Source organism: Panthera onca, chromosome F1 (genome assembly GCF_046562875.1).
Source record: "Panthera onca isolate mPanOnc1 chromosome F1, mPanOnc1 haplotype 2, whole genome shotgun sequence".
Classification (NCBI taxonomy): domain Eukaryota; kingdom Metazoa; phylum Chordata; class Mammalia; order Carnivora; family Felidae; genus Panthera; species Panthera onca.
Genome location: NC_138355.1, coordinates 22,355,251 through 22,371,720, shown reverse-complemented (window position 1 = coordinate 22,371,720; position 16,470 = coordinate 22,355,251). Strand labels below are relative to the sequence as shown.

The following is a 16,470-nucleotide window of genomic DNA, read 5'->3' as shown; positions in this document are numbered from 1 at the left end:
TCTGTGATAGTATCAGGAGACCTGGGTTCAGATGCCAGCTCTGTGGTTTTGAAACTTGTTACCTTGGACACATCACTTGTTACACTTTGCCCCCCAGTCTTGTCAATAGTCGCCATTTTGGGAGAACCTTTTATGTACTATGCACTATAGTTTCTCTGCTTTAACCTTGTTAGGTTCTTCTTATTTTTATTTTTATTTTTTTTTTATAGTGGTAAAATATACATAACATGAAATTTGTCATTCTAACCATTAAAATTTTTTTTTAAGTTTATTTATTTATTTTGAGAGACAGAAAGGGAGGAGCAGAGAAAGAGAGAGAGAATCCCAAGCAGGCTCCACACTACCAGTGCAGAGCCCAACACGGGGCTTGATCTAACGAATGATGAGATCATGATCTGAGCAGAAACCGAGTCAGATGCCTAACTGACTGAGCCACCCAGGTGCCCTAACCACTTTTGAATATAGAAGTCAGTGGCATTAAGTACAATCACAGCGCCTCTGCTTTAATCTGGCATCAACCCCGTGAGACCGTGTGATCATTCTCTTCCTTTCACAAATAGGGAAACTGAGGCTCTGAGAAGTAAGAAGATTCTTAGAAGATTCTTGATGCTAAATAAAGATTCTTGGTAGCTATTATTATTATTTTCCCTTCAGGACACAGCCCAGAGATCCTATTTAAAACCTTAGAAAAGGAAAGGAGAGAATGTAAGTTCTAGATTTATTAATTTTCCTGATGTATTAGCAGAGATACATGTAGCAGCCAATGGAGAAAGTGAAAATAGCCAGTACCCGAACAGTCTTGCCTTCCCTGCACCTGGCAGATGGGTGTCTAGGCTCCAGCTTCAGTGCTGATCTCCCAAGGCTGACCCATTCCAACCACTGCCCCTGGAGAAAGGAAATGAATTAAGCTTTTCTTCAGACACGTTTGTATTGATTCTGTCAGTATCGTGCTGCTTGCTGACAGGAGATAGATGGCTCATAACGCAGCTGGGCACAGCACATTACGTCCCCGTCTCGGGGCTCCTAAATCATTTCGAAATTTTAAATTCCCTAATCAATATTTTATGGCGAACACAAGACAGTGATCAGGCCTGCTTCTCTCCAGGGCATGTGCTCACACACAGGGACCAGTGGATGTGAGTGACTGGGGGGTCAGCCCCATCTGGGCAGGATTGAAGGCTGCATCCTCCTGAGGACAGTCACTCTGTCAAGCCAGGACCAGAAGAGCCTCAGAAGTCATGTGATCCCAGTGCACTCCTTTAGGGGCAAGAGACCTGAGGACTTCAGAGATGACGAGGCTGATCCTTGGTCACCTGACTCCTTGCAAAAGAGTCAGGTTGTATGACTTCTAGACCAAAGCTGTTTCTGTGAAACCGTGCCTAGCACAATGCCTGGCCCATAGTAGATATTCAACAAATATGCGTTTGGTGTGGAACAAATGCTAACATTCACAAAAAGCCAATGACTGGGCCAAATAAGGCCTTATGGTTCTTAAGCACTCACTAAGAATCAGCCTCTGCTCTTAATTCTTTACTTGTAAAATATCAGTCCGTACTCACCGGCCCATGAAGTAGGGACTATCATTATCTTTATTTTACATATGGCAAAACTGAGGCTCTGAGAGATGGCCTGCCTAAGGTCACATAGCTGGCAAGTGAGAAGGAACCTGTATTTGGGCTCAGACCCTGTGCCTTAACCACTGTGCTACATTGGCGCCCCCCTGACCCACCCCCCTCCCCTGGAGAGATTGAGTTTGTTCTTTCCTGGTTGTATTTGGACCTGTATCCACTCTGCACCTGTGTTTCATCACATGGAAAAGACAGATAAAAGAAGAAAAAGGATGTTGGTTCTGTAACCAGCTGGTGGATCAGAAAGTAAGCAGTTGGCTGTCAGATCCAAGTTTTTCAATGATACTTAGTGAAGAAAGATGCTGAAAGCAAAGGCCAGGCTCCTCGGTGTTTAGAGGAAGTAGCAGCTGGTTGGGGGAGGACAGGACCTTGGTTTCCTGAGGTTTGTAGCAGGAAGTAGGTGCTCAACGAAGAAATTTCAATGATGCTGGCAGTCAGCAGGGCTGTTTAAGTGCTGCAGTAGAGAAAGAAAAAACAAAAGAAAAACTCCTCCAAACCCCATACGCTGGCTAATAAGGCCTTCCATACAGGATCTGGTCTCTCCCTGCCTTCTCTTGGGGTTTGCCCCTACTGACTGTGCTCCAGGACTCCTGCATCAGGACCTGCTTTACACCAGGTGTTCCCTTGGTCCGAAGTGCTCATCCACATAATTTCCCCACTTCTGGCTCTTGCTTGTGATCTAGATCTCAGCCTACAACATCACTTGTGCAGAGAGGCCTGCCTTGTTCACCTAGTCTAAACGGAGAGCAAGGCCCTTCATCCTGAGTGTGTAGGCCAGCGCCTGACTTGTGGTAGGTGATGAGCAAATACCAGCTGAATGAAAGAAGGGATTTAGGGATGTTTTGGAGAAGGCTTCTCAGGTATCAGGCAGAGCACACTGCTCCTAGACCTCGGTAAGAAGAAAAAGGATAAAATAGCCCCACCAAAGGGTCATTGGCCTGTGAGTGACCATCTCCTCGGTCAGGGATCTCACTTGCCACCTGCTAGGGAAGCTTAGGCCACTTTGGGGCAGCTCTGATCCCTGCAAAGTTCTTCCTTACTTGGGCATGAAACCCGACTCTTTGTAGCTTTTACCCACTTACTGGTCTTGATTCAAATCCTGGGGCTACCTGGAAGCTATCCTCCATCAGCAGAAAGCTCCCAAGGCACAGAAAGCCCCACCGTTGTGGGCCAGCTGTGCAGGCCAGAAACCAGAGGGAATAGCTGTCGGGTCTGAGCAGCAGGGATCTTATGATACACCGTGTAGCAGTTTTAGCTGTCAGAGTTAGCTTGCTTTTCCCAGGAAACATGCAGGGAATTCTGGGTCAATGTTCTTGCAATCCTCCTAGAGCAGTAGGAGGTTTTGCCAAGAGCAGGGGAAGGAAAGCCAAGGACTTGGCTGTTTTCCCTTTAAAAAACCCTATTACAAATGTGGCGATAAGAATCACAATCTCTTCCATGCTCATGTTGTTTGATGTGTTGCAAAACCCTTTCAGGCACATGATGGGGTGTTCTCATCAATCTTATCACTGCCTCTGGAGAAGAAAAGACTTGCATAAGATACTCTGCCAGCAAGAATTCAACACCCATGCCCCTCCCCCAGTGCTTTACTCACACACTATGGATGACTTCAGGCCTATCTGTGATCATGGAGTCATGCTTCTCAAACCTGGGTTCATAAAAGTCACCTGGAAAGTTTGTTAAGATACAGATTCCTGGAGATTCTGGTTCCATAGGTCTGGGGTGGAGCCCAGGTGTAACAAGCATCCTGGTGATGCTGATGCTGGCGAACACCTGTCTGGATGGCCGCGACCAGCTTCACACCATTGCCTCTCTCTGAACTCCAGTGAGTAGCAGGTAACTGTAAAAAGCATGCTGCATAAGGTGTCTCGTTTGATCTTATGAGGAGATAACTACATTTATTGTTTCCATTTCACAGACGAGAAAGTGATGGTGCAGAGAGGTCAAATAGCTTACCCGTAGTCCCTCATTTGGTAAGTGGCTGAGTCTGAATTTTGCTGGACATCAGAGCAATGGATTTAACCACAACGCCATACTCCTTCCTGGAAGTGAGAGGGATTTCTGGCTAACCGGGTCTCCTGTCCTCATTGGAAGAAGGACCCTGCTTCCCACTGGGCCCTAAGATGAAAGCTGAGGTCCCTTGAGTCTAGAAAAGAGACTAAACTTCTTTCCAGGTGTCCCAGCTAACCTGACATCTAGGTGATCTCTATACTGCCCTAGTGCAGGCATCAGACCATACTCACAGGATCATGTTAAACTTCTGCTAAGCTCCAAATGCTTTTGTACAGGGCGGAGCAACCCTGGGCAAGACTGCCAAGCAAGTTTGCTGTGAAAACCTCCGTCCCTATGCACTCCTGCCTGTGCCCCCTGCCTCCCCTCCCACCCCCCATTCTTCCCTCCATCTCTATGTGCTCCTGCCTGTGACCCCCTGCCTCCCCCCCCACTATTCCCCCTATTCCTCCCTCCATCCCCATCCCCGCAAACCCCCTGGGTTCCTCTGCAGTTTCCCCGGTGAGTGATCCTCCTACGTGTTCCTCCCCATATGCTGCCCACTTCCTGCTCCCAGCTACTACGGGGTCCCCACCGCTTGCTCCTCCCTACGGGGTCCCCTCCCGCTTGCTCCTATGTCCCCTACTAGACTTTTGGAGCCTTCCTCTTTTTGATCTTTTGAACAGAATGACAATTATTAAACTCTCAAAATGCAAAGGTTAGCAAGTTCACGAGCAACTCCTTCCACAAGTCTTTGGAGAAAATGATGGTGAACCAATAGAATTCATGTCTAGATGCTGAATTTCTGGCATCAAGATGGGCAGGCAGGAGGATCTGGGACAACGTTCTTCCTTTCCTCCTTTTACTTTCCCTTCATAGCACTGAGCACAACAGTTGTATTTTATCTGTTGGATTGCCTGTTTAACCACTGCCTTCCCACTGAACTGTAGACTGCATAGGGGAGTACAGATTTGACCTGTTTTGCTCTTACTGTTGCCCAAAACCAAGACATGTAGTGGGTCTGAAACTTAGTCACAACTCAGATGTGCTAACTGTACTGTTATTTTCTTAAAACTGTCACTAGGCATCATTTTTTTTGCTATAGTGAAAATACTTATTCCTGACAATTAAAGGTAGCTTAGTCAAATTCTGTCTCGATTTGTAGTCTTTTTTCACTACCCAGACAGTAAAAAACGAACTTATTTATTTTACTTTTTTAAAAGTTTATTTATTTATTTATTTATTTTGAGAGAGTGAGAGTGAAGGAAGGGCAGAGAGGGAGGGAGAGGAAAAGAACCCTAAGCAGGCTCTGCACTGCCAGTGCAGAGCCTGATGCAGGGCTCAAACCCATGAACTGCAAGATCATGACCTGAGCTGAGATCAAGAGTTGGACCTTAACCTGACCTAGCCACCCAGGCACACCCAAACTCACTTATTTTAAATTCAAACTTTCTATCGGCATCCTTATCCCTCATCAAGTGTTCTCTCTTCTCCTACCTAGGGTGGCACTCCCTGCAGGAAGGAGTTATGGAATCATGTCAGCGAGAGGGAGGACGGTTCCTGTCTGGTTTGTGTTCGGGCTTCTGGTCCTGGCTGGCCTCTGAGGTGGAGCAGTTGGTCCATCCCGGTTTGGGAGCATTACCCTCTGTTCTCACTGCATTGGTGGCCTCCATATCTGCAGCCCGTGTAATGTGTGGCCTGTCCTTCTGGTTCAGAACAAGTGACCCTGACCAATGCCCTATGAACTCATGACAGGGGGCCTTTCTTTCCACTTGGAATTCTGTAAGCAACCACCTGGAGAGGTGCCCCAGAAGGGATAGGCTGAGTCCAATCAGGACACTCATGCCACAAAATTCTACTCCATGATTTTCCTTGAGCTTCTCCCCTTCCAGTGGAGGTAAACTGCTCCCACCTCATGTCTCCATCCTGCCTACTTTACAGAATTCAGAAAGACTCTTTCATCTTCTCAAGTGCCTAGTTCTCTCACTGGAAAACCAGGGCTCTCAAGATTATTGTCTTCTCTGTGAACTTAAAAAATTGAACTTGAATGTCAAAGTCTTCTTCTTGGAAAATTTAATTCCTTGTTCTCTCTTCTACTCCATCCTACCCCAAGTCATGGGTAACTCAGTCTATGAGGATGGAGGGCTGCTGGGCAACACAAGCCACCAAATCACCAGAAATGAAAAATGTGTAGAATAACATTGCCAAAAATTATTCTGCTTAGCTTTAGGCACAAATATTTATGGAATAAACAATAGTGTAGGCTCAGGGTATATTCTGGGCTAAAATTAGGGCTCATTTTGAGGTCCTGAGAGCCTTAGAATGTTGAATAGATGAGGACTGATTGGCACTCTTAAATACAACATGCCAGGGAGAGCCCAGGGTAACATGGTGATGATTATGATGGTAACATTTAATTTACAAGTGTTTTTCCTACAAACTATTTTATAATTTATCCTTCGTTTTATTAAGCAATACATTGTATGAAGCATAGTGCTAGGACATGTTCCTATGCAAGGAGACAAAATTTATTAAGTTTCCAGCATTGATAAATTTTCCTCTTTCTCTAGCCCATCAAAAATAATCTTCTTGGGGGGCGCCTGGGTAGCTCAGTCGGTTGAGTGGCCGACTTTGGCTCAGGTCATGATCTCGCGGTCTGTGAGTTTGAGTCCCGCGTCGGGCTCTGTGCTGGCAGCTCAGAGCCTGGAGCCTGTTTCAGATTCTGTGTCTCCCTCTCTCTGTTCCTCCCCCATTCATGCTCTGTCTCTCTCTGTCTCAAAAATAAATAAACGTTAAAAAAAATTTTTTTTTTAAAAATAATCTTCTTGGGATGCTTAGGTGGCTCACTCGGTTAACCATCTGACTCCTGATTTCATCTCAGGTCATGATCTCGTGGTCCTGGGATCGAACCCTGCATCAGGCTCTGTGCTGAGCATGGAACCTGCTTGGGATTCTCTCTTTCTCTGCCCCTCTCCACTCTCAAAATAAATAAACAAAGGAATGTTTATTATTAAAATTTTTTTTTAACATTTATTTATTTTTGAGACAGAGAGAGAGCATGAACAGGGGAGGGTCAGAGAAAGAGGGAGACACAGAATCTGAAACAGGCTCCAGGCTCTGAGCTGTCAGCACAGAGCCCGATGCGGGGCTCGAACCCACGGACCATGAGATCATGACCTGAGCCGAAGTCGGACGCTTAACCAACTGAGCCACCCAGGCGCCCCACAAATGAATGTTTAAAAAAGAACTGAAATTAGGAAGTACTTTAGGGGCACCTGGGTGGCTCAGTTGGTTAAGCATCTGACTTCGGCTCAGGTCATGACCTCATGGTCCGTGGGTTCGAGCCCCGCATTGGGCTCTGTGCTGACAGCTCAGAGACTGGAACCTGCTTCAGATTCTGTCTCCCTCTCTCTCTGCACCCCGCTATGAATAAGTGTTTAAAAAACCCAGCTTTATATATATGTGTGTGTGTGTGTGTGTGTGTGTGTGTGTGTGTGTATATATATATATATATATATATATAATATATATATATGAAAGTATTTAAAAAATTCTTGTTATCAAGCCCAATTTTCTCCTCTTGTAGAAATGCAGAGTCTCAGGCACCATCCCAGATTTGCTAAATACAAACCTGCATTTTAATGAGTGAATTATACACATCACTGAGAAGTTAGAAGCTCTACTATAAATAATATTCACTCATCTCCTACCTTCTGATGCTGTGTCAGGTGTCCACTCTGCCCCTGATTCTTTGCCTCCTGTCCTGTCCTCTATCCCTTCTCTCCAGGGAAGATGGGAGCTGGGGCTCCTTAGGTTTATCTACCTTATAAAAACTTGCTCTGCTCTGTGCTGACAAGACATTTGCATTTCAGAGGCTTGTTTAGCTTTGCACTACACTTCAGCACAGAACTTGAAGTTTCTCCAAGCAATGGTTTCTTGGGGGAATGTTGTCATGAAGAAGCGAGGCAGCTTTTCCTTGGTGACATTCTGTGCCTGAAGATCTGGATCTGGGCTTCATATTTGTTGCTCTCCAACTGTGCTGATGAGATCGTTGTGATCCTGTTATTCTCGCTGAACACAAACAGAGCTCATTGAACTTGGAAACTCCCCGACCTGGGTCTCCAGGTGGGGGTGGAGGAGTCTGTCCTGCCCCTCCCCAGGGAGTTATCCCTCTCCTTGCATGGATGTTCCCTGTAGTCTACCTACTGGGGACAGAGGTACTTGATAGTGGCTGGCTATTGTGCTCAGTTGCTGATTGAGATGAAGCATCATTTGTAACAGTTATTTTTTATTTAGCACCTTCTGTATGCCAGGCACTGTGCTAGGTTTACGATTTTCATTTTATAGCTGATGAAATTAATTCTGAGAAACATTAAGTGATGTCCTCAAGGCCAAATGGGTAGTAAGTGGCTGAGCTGTGATATAATTCCAGGTTCATACTCTGAACTCTGAAATTCATCCTTTTGCTAAGTCACTTTTTTTTTTTTTTTAAAAGAAATGTTTCTCTTTAACGGCAGGTGATTCCTAAGTTCTCTTAGGCAAAAAGGGACTCTCACAATCTTGAGTCTTTGCGACCTCTAATTCAGTGGCTCTTAAATTTTAGTGCACATCAGAATCAGTGGGTGGGCCCGTTAAAACACGTATTCAGCAGTTATGGGAGGGGGGGACAGCATTTGCATTTCTTACAAGTTTCCTGGTGATCCTGCTGCCACTGGCGCAGGCCACACTTTGAGAACCACTGTCTTAATGGTTTGGGGAAGTGTGGGAAGCAAGGCACCTGTTGTTCCCAGCCTCTCCAGCCCATGGTGCTGGTGGGGCAATGCTGCCTTAACACCTGTGGCTTGCTTAGTGCTTCCTGAACATTATTTCACAGGAGAGCAGAAGGATGGTTATTTGCATGTGTTTCAATGTAGTGTCTCGCATCTGGGTTGTGTTTAGGCTGGTGCACTGCCCTCAACTCATGAGGGTCACCTGCTAACAAGCTGAGGACTTTAAAGGCATACAGTAACATAAGTAAAGTCCTGGAAACTGAAAGCATGTTGATTTATGGGCATTTCCCAGGAACTAGTGATCCAGTTCAGAGGGGAAAAAACCCTGGCTCATTCTCCCTAGATGGCTTCTCTGAAATTTATAAGATTTGTAGAAATGGGATTCACTATTTGCCTTTCCTTAGAGTTATTATTTTTTAATCTGCATAGCCAAGGTTCCAAACAGGGTCTGCTTTGAATTTTTATCATCAAGCATGTTTGGGTGGACCACTAGGGGTCCATCTACATGGCAACCCAATAGGCATCCGGTCAGAGAGAGTCCTAATGTATGGAACATTGGGGCTAATAGCACTGGGATGTGCAGTTAGATAAGGGCTGGTTATGAATGCTGGCTCTGCCATTTGACAGTTGAGGGTCTATAGGCATATTACTTAACTTGTCTGGGCCTCATTGTCTCCAGAATCAAGGCTGATATAAAAAATATTTAGCCAACAGATACGGCATGGGCATCAGCTTGTCAGAATGGATGGAGGCCAAATCAGAAGCAATGCCAGCTGTAAATAAGCCAGAGCCAGTGTGGACGACTGGCTTGCATTTTCAAATACGATGTGGGTTCCATCTGTGGTTTATCTCTGTGCAGGGGATATGGGTTTTTACTCAGTAAGGAGGAGGTTGGTGTTGTGTGTGTGTGTGTGTGTGTGTGTGTGCATGCATGCACGTGTGTGCTCTCAGAGAACAGCAGGAAACTTTCGTGGGACTGAGGCCACACATATTCTCTGTTGAGGGTCAGGAGGGATACCTCTTTTGGAAGCCTTGGAACATGGCCAGTTTGGCCTGTCCCACTCCCTTTCCACAATCTGGTAGCCCGCGGATATGAAGCCAAGAATGAGAGAGGATCCCATTGGTCAACCCATCTTACAGTGCTATCTTTGGAGAGAGGCAAGGCCAGAAGCTATTGAACATACAGAATATATTGAATTTATAGAAGCTATTGCCTGAGATATTGAAAAGTACAAAAGAGTGTGTAAAGGCCTCCTCCCCCAGAGTAGAGGACCGGAACGTTCTTTGTACTGTCATACAGTCATTGGCTGTTCTGCTTTACCTCTTCTAGGAAATAGGACAATGCTAGTACCTACCTCATTGGCATGAACTGAGAGGGAAATGAGATAATTAATGTGAAACAATGGCACACAGTAGGAACTTAACAAAAGAAAACTTTGTGTTGGACCACGATCTCCTAGGCCATGTACTTAATGCAGCAGGAGCTCTTTGAGACTTGGAGGGGGACTTAGTCTTACTGCCCAAGGGCCAGTAGAAGAGGGGGTTTTACCTGGGATGCCGTATGGACCTTGCTCATTGATACCTAAGCAGGTCCTTCTGGGAAACTTGTTCTAAGTTCTAAGACAGATGAGCCATTTATTATTCTGGGAGAGTAAGTCAAATAAAAGTGCTATTGAGTTCTAACAAGCAAGATGGAGGAGGTCTTCCTATTTGGGGCCTCATGAGAGAATATCAAGGTTGATGGCAATAGTGTCTGTCACCTCTGTACAAACAGCTTGGGCAGCTGCAGAGGCCACGGTGTGGCTGGCCATGGGGTGAGTGACTGGGTCAATGTCTGTGGAGATGAAGGAGGGTGGCCGTGGGGCAGTTGCACACCTCAGTGTCCTCCCCAACCTCAGATGTGGCCTCTGCTGGCCCTTGTGGGGGCACATGGCAGCCACGAAGGAGCAGGTGTAAAGAGGGGCTACTTTGCTCCGGTTCTAGGGACAATCAGTGATTCAGGCCCCTGGAGCCCTCTGAGAACCTGGGGGAGGCAGGCGTCCAGCCACGCGGCAGGTGGAGACGCAGAGCCAGAGCCTTTAACGTTCTTGTGCTCTTCTGGGCCGCCACTGCCTGGGAAACAGCCACCGACTACGTCTGCATCCTCAGACGTTTCACCCTCTGTCGCTCCCCTCAGCTATCTCAGATGCTGTAGTCTTTACCCTACCCCTGGATTAATTTACAAGTTTGGCTGCTCTATCCGCCCCCTGAAACTCTTTTGTCTCTGGAGTCATGTGATTTGCTCCTTTGATCATCCTCTCACCTCCAACCCCCCTCCTTGGAAGTCTCCTTCCTCCACCTACATCTTTGCCTCTGGTACTCATTCTCATTCTCACTCTGGGAAACTCTGGACTCAAGAGTTCAACTGCCACCTCATGGATGGGCCCCTAAATCTCCATCGCCATCTCCAGCCAGACACTCTTTCCTCAATATCTGGATGCCATCTGTATATTCTTCTTCGGTTCCTGCCAGGGCCATTGCACCAACCTCCTAACTTGGGTTCTCACTCCAGGCCCACTGTCTTCTAATCCACATGCTTCCTGCTCCCCAAATGGTTTGTTTTGCTTTTTTCCAAAGTACCCATTAGATCCTATCCCCAAGCAGCTTCAACGACTCACCAATACGGACAGGATAACTGCCTCGTATGGTTTAAAAGCATCTTGCTCCTTGGGGTCTACTTCCTTGCCAGCTTCATTTCTTGTTACTCTCCCACCCCTATCTCCTACTCTCGCCTAACTGAACTTGTTCCATTTCTCAAATATGCTGTGTTTCCACCTCCTCCTGCCTTTAGACATGCTGTTATCTTTTTCCAGAATGTTCTTCCTCTCCTGTGTGCTGGTGAATTCTTTGTCATTCAGACTAGGCTGTAGAAGCACCTCCTTTGTGAACTGGAATGTGACAGCCATGGACATAGCAGTCACACAGGACCCTACGCTCAGAAGATCCTCATATTTGGTTTAATGCTCTTCTGTCACCATGTTAAAATTCTGAGAATTTTTTTTTGACAGAGGCCCTGCATTTTTATTTGGCACCGAAGCCCATAAATTATGTATCTGGTCCTGCTGACACCCCCACAGCAACATATACACAGCACAGCCATGACACTTATTAGGTTGTATTGTGGTGGTTATTATCTGTCTGCTTCACCCACTGGCCTGTGGACTCCTTGGGGGCAGAGACTGTGTCTTGTTCATCTCTATTCCCCAGCCCACAGGACAATGGATGACAAACAGTAGGGGCTCAATAAATGCTTGCTGACAGAATTAATTCATGTCTGTGGGTCCTTTTTTCCCTGAGTCTGTGAGAACAGCCTTTCCCTTTTGAAAACATTTGCCATGTGAAAAGCAGGCACCAGAAACTGTGAGCTCCAGTTTCAATTTGCTTTTTTTTTTTTTTTTGAACTTGGCTTTATGATGTAACATAACTCCATTTACTTCTTGGAGCCCCAGTTTCCTTATCTGTAAAATGAAGGGTACGATGGAACAGCCCAACACATGAGGGGCTGCTGGGCTTCAGCTGGCTGGCTTCTCCACCTCCACCCCCTTCCCTAAAACTGGGTCTCTCAGGAAACTTGAGCGTCCTCACCCTTTGTCCTCATTTCTCCTCACCTTCTCTCTCACTCCCCTTCTTTTGTTTTTCATCAGGAAAGGCAAGGCCAGACTCTTCACTCAGCAGAAGCAGTGTTTGTTGACATTTGGAAAAAAAAATGAAGAGAAAAGTCAAAGATCCTTCAGAATCTTGGTGTTTGAATATTTAAAGGCGATGAATGCTAGAAACATTGACAGGTCTTGTGTCAGGCTTCATTCTGATCCCTCGGCCCATTATTTAGTCTCTAAACAACAAAAGTAGCTCCACTCACAGGGGCCCCGTGCAGAACAAATTTGCTGTTCCGCCTTCCTGCTGGTCCGCTCCCTCCCCCAGCTGCCCTACTGCTCTTGGACTGTTCCTCACCCAGGGTGTCCAGTGTCTGGATGAGGGTGATGACATGGGAGGAGGACCAAGGAGGAAGACCTCGTAGATGGGCTCTGGGACCCCCGCCCCTGTCTCCACCACCTCCACTGCTTTTCCCTAATGGGTTTCTGTGTAAGAGGTCACTGGAAAAAAGGGGTTGTAATGCTAGAAAATGCATGAAAGCCTCTGTCTACTGACCCAGGATCAGATCTCAGTTTGAGTGTGGGGCCTTGGCAGGTTGTACTGACTCAGTGGCATGACTCTTGTCAATAAAAAAGAATCCAAATTACTTAGGCTTTCTGTCCTTACTCTCAGCCGAATTATCGTGGAGGAGTCGGGGTCCTGGGCTGGCCTCCTCAGCCATGTTTCCCTGGCCGTGGGCTGAGTTTGGGCTCAGGATCAGATGCCTTGGCAAAAGCTAGGACAGAGCTATTGGTAACATTGCCACAGACATTAAATGGCCTTAGACTCCACTTCTTGACTGAAGGGTTTGTGTACTTGCTAGGAGGCCATGCAGTGTGGGCCAGGGGGCAGGGGAGGTCTGTTCTGAACACCCCTGTCCTCTTATCCCCAGATCCAATAATAATGATAATAATAATAACAACAACAACAACAACAACAATAAGAAAATAACTTTTCCCCAGAGGACCTTCTGGTCAGCCCAGCCATGAAAACCATGGAACAGAGGAAAGCATGTGATATAGAGCAGAGATGTCTGAGTTTGAGTCCCTGCTTTGTCATTTAGCTAGCTCTCAAGCAACTAAATGGGCCTGGTGCTATGTTACCTCCTGCAGGCAATAAAAAGGAATTTGCATTCTAATTGGGGAGAAAAAAATCTTAACTTTCTGGGTAGCAAGACGGTGCTCTCTCTTCATCTTTAGCCCCTGAACAAGCCAGAGAGAAACCCAGAAATGGAGGAGGCGGACCTGGGCACAGTATCTTTCACCATGCAGGAAGGCTGGGAGGGGACAAAGGTAGAATGATCAGCTCAAAATTGCATTAATGGGAAAATTGCAATAATGGGATAAATGTGTGTCTTTCTAGCAGCCCTGGTGATGAGTTTTGGCAGGATGTGAATCCTTGCAGTTTGAGATGTGTCTGGTATATTTAGATATTTGGGGAAAGAGCAAACTACAAACTTGGATGATAAACCCTAAAGTCCTTCCTCCCCCCCATGGACCCAGAGCCCCCAAACACATGTCCAACAGCAGAAACTGGGGGCAGAGTAGACCTATCGTTGACTTACCACAGACAGCAGAGCCTGAGCAATGGACGTCTTGGTGCTACATAATACGTGCAGGGAGGGAGTGGGTTCTGGGTGTGTGTGGGGAGGGTAAAGAAGGGAGAACGTCAGGAAAGGGTTAAATAAGATGGGGCCTGAAGGAGGGGTGTCTGGGTGGCTGTCAGTTAAGCAGCTGACTCTTGACTTCAGCTCAGGTCATGATCTCACGGTTCATGGATTCGACCCTCGTGTTGGGCTCTGCACTGTGGATTGGGGACTGGCTGCTTGGGATTCTCTCTCTCACTCTCTTTCTCTCTACCCCTCCCATGCACTCTTTCTCTCAAAATAAATAAAGTTAAAATAATACGGGGACTGAAGGAAAAGGACGAAAAAGCAGCTTAGGAAAGAGGGCTTGGGATCCAGCGAGTGTCCATGTGCCAATTACAGGCATTTTGGGAGTTCAACCTCAGAGAAGGGAGGGTTTCTTGAGGCACCAGGGATGCCTCAAGGAGCAGGCAGGATTTGAACTGAACCTAAAGGACCAGAAGATTCTGCAGACAGGCGGAGGGGATCGGTGAGGCCATTTCATGTGCGAGACTAATTTGGTGAAGCTGGCATGTTTTCAGTCCTAGCCTCTTTTGCATCCTCCGGTCTCCACCCTCCAACTGGGCCCATACATTTCACCTGGAGCTGGCAGGGGCCGTGGCCCCTTCTCCTCACCAACAAGCCTGGAGCATTTACTCAGGCCTGGGATTGGCCTTTTCTGGGGTTTGGAGGAAACACAAACAAGCCACGCCACGCCTGGGAAGTCTAAACAGAGGAAGGCATATTTCACATTTCCAATTATGACACAATCTGGCCGGTGTAGAAGTGGGAGCCTGTTGACTTTAACGGCCCAGCTGCTCTCGTCTTCCTGACAGCAGTCGAAATATCCTCTAAGCAGAGGGGAGAACAGTGTGAAGTTCTGATGAGAGTCCTCCAGGATGGCCATACAAGAGCAGTGGTAATGTGGCCCTGGGGGCCTCTGTGCTCCCGTCCTGCACAATGCATTTCTAAATGTCAGTATTTGCTGAGAGGAATAAGCCCCATATTTCTTACAATTCCCTAAGAAATGTAATTTATTTGAGCTTTCCATTGGTTTCTTTTCCTGACCCCTTCTCTCCCTCCTACCTTCCTTAAGAGGAGGCAGCTGGAAAAAACCTTTCTTTTTTTTAATTAAAATTAAAAAAAATTTTTTTACATTTATTTATTTTTTGAGAGACAGAGAAAGACAGAACCCAAGTGGGGGAGGGGCAGAGAGAAAAGGAGACACAGAATCCGAAACAGACTCCAGGCTCTGAGCTGACAGCACAGAGCCCGACGCGGGGCTCGAACTCACAAACCATGAGATCATGACCTGAGCCGAAGTCAGACACTTAACCGACTGAGCCACCCAGGCACCCTTATTAAAATTTTTTTAATGTTTATTTATTTTTGAGAGAGACAGAGTGTAAATGGGGGAGGGGCAGAGGGAGAGGGAGACAGGATCCGAAGCAGGCTCCAGGCTCTGACCTGTCAGCACAGAGTCCAATGCAGGGTTGGAACCCACGACTGACCTAGGCAGAAGTTGGATACTTAACTGAGCCACACAGGTGCCCCTCAAAAGCCTTCTTTCTTTCTGACCATCACAAGCTGTGCCTGCCTGCTTTCCCCAACCCTCAGGCCTTTCCCTCTCTTCCTTAGATCTCTGTGCAAGGCATTTCTCTCTACCAAGAAGGGACAAACCCCTCTCCCAGGGTTTTTCAGATAGGGCCACTGAACCTGCTTTTGTCTCATGGGTTTCTAACTTCTAATTACCTTTGAATGCCTCACCTTCTCCTTCCTATTCACCTTTTGAACCCCATTACTTGTTTCCTGCCTTATAAAAGAGGCCATACCACAACATTAATTGCAAAGCAATGGAAAATGTAAGTGTAGTAGAAAATAGGATTAATCTCTCTTCTAAAACAAGTGTATGGTTAAAATGGTTTATTCATTTGCAGTTCAATCCCTTGTTCCACCAACAGAAGAGCTGGTACAGCTGCTTGGGCTTCCTGGTGAGGGTTGGTATTAGCCACCAAACCCTCTTACCAGTGTTCATATTTGAGGTTTCACTGTAAAGCAGTTAAGTGTGATTTTTTTAAGCATAAATATACCAGTATCTTGTGAGATGAAAACTACCCTCTTCAAAGTTGTGAGCTTATAAGTACTCCACATGTGCCACTTGTGTGTTTAGAAATGATGATGCAGTTCTCTATCAAAGTTTCATCTGGTTCTGTTCATAAACCACCGAAATAGGTCAGAAAGTTCGGTAATTTTAGCATCTAAGTTATATTGGCAAGATAGCTTCTTCCACGTGAAAGTGGCTTAAAAAGTCGTTGTCAGGTCACGTGTCCCGACTTTTGGCTTCAGAAAGTATCACTCACCACAGTAACCATACCCTCAGGCCCACGGTGCTGCTGTTCCGTAAGAACACTCATCAGACTTCAGGATCAGTTTACACAGTAATCACCCCCCCCCCCACCCCCCCGCCCCTTATCTGCCGATTCGCCTTCCGCAGTTTCAACAATCCGCAGTTAACAGCGGTCTGTGGGTGCCTGGGCAGTTCAGTTGATATAAGCGTCGGACTCTTGATTGCGGCTCAGGTCATGATCTCACAGTTCATGAGATCCAGCCCTGTGTTGACACTTGTAGAGCCTGCTTGGGATTCTCTCTCTCCCTCTCTCTCCCTCTCTCCCAGCAGAGGATCCACCTCCTGATGAATCATCGAAAGGTCAATAGTAGCCTAACTTTACATCACAATGCTGCGTCATTCACCTCACTTCCCTTGGCATTTTCTCGGCTTGTGTCGTCA

The 16,470-nt window shown here is 46.6% G+C and overlaps 1 long non-coding RNA gene across 3 annotated transcripts; it reads right to left on the bottom strand.

The window, feature by feature from the left end:
- Window positions 1-327: 327 nt before the first annotated feature.
- Window positions 328-16,144, bottom strand: LOC144614852 (uncharacterized). Of its 3 annotated transcripts, XR_013553083.2 has the most exons (9): window positions 16,043-16,144; window positions 14,283-14,635; window positions 13,623-13,690; window positions 12,034-12,087; window positions 3,585-3,670; window positions 3,223-3,468; window positions 2,711-3,142; window positions 1,997-2,082; window positions 328-885 (listed from the first exon to the last, which is right to left on the bottom strand). It is a non-coding gene; the product is annotated as an uncharacterized LOC144614852 (long non-coding RNA). The 3 variants fall into 3 exon arrangements; XR_013553082.2 differs by having other exon boundaries at window positions 328-2,082; XR_013553084.2 differs by lacking the exon at window positions 3,585-3,670 and having other exon boundaries at window positions 328-2,082.
- Window positions 16,145-16,470: the final 326 nt, after the last annotated feature.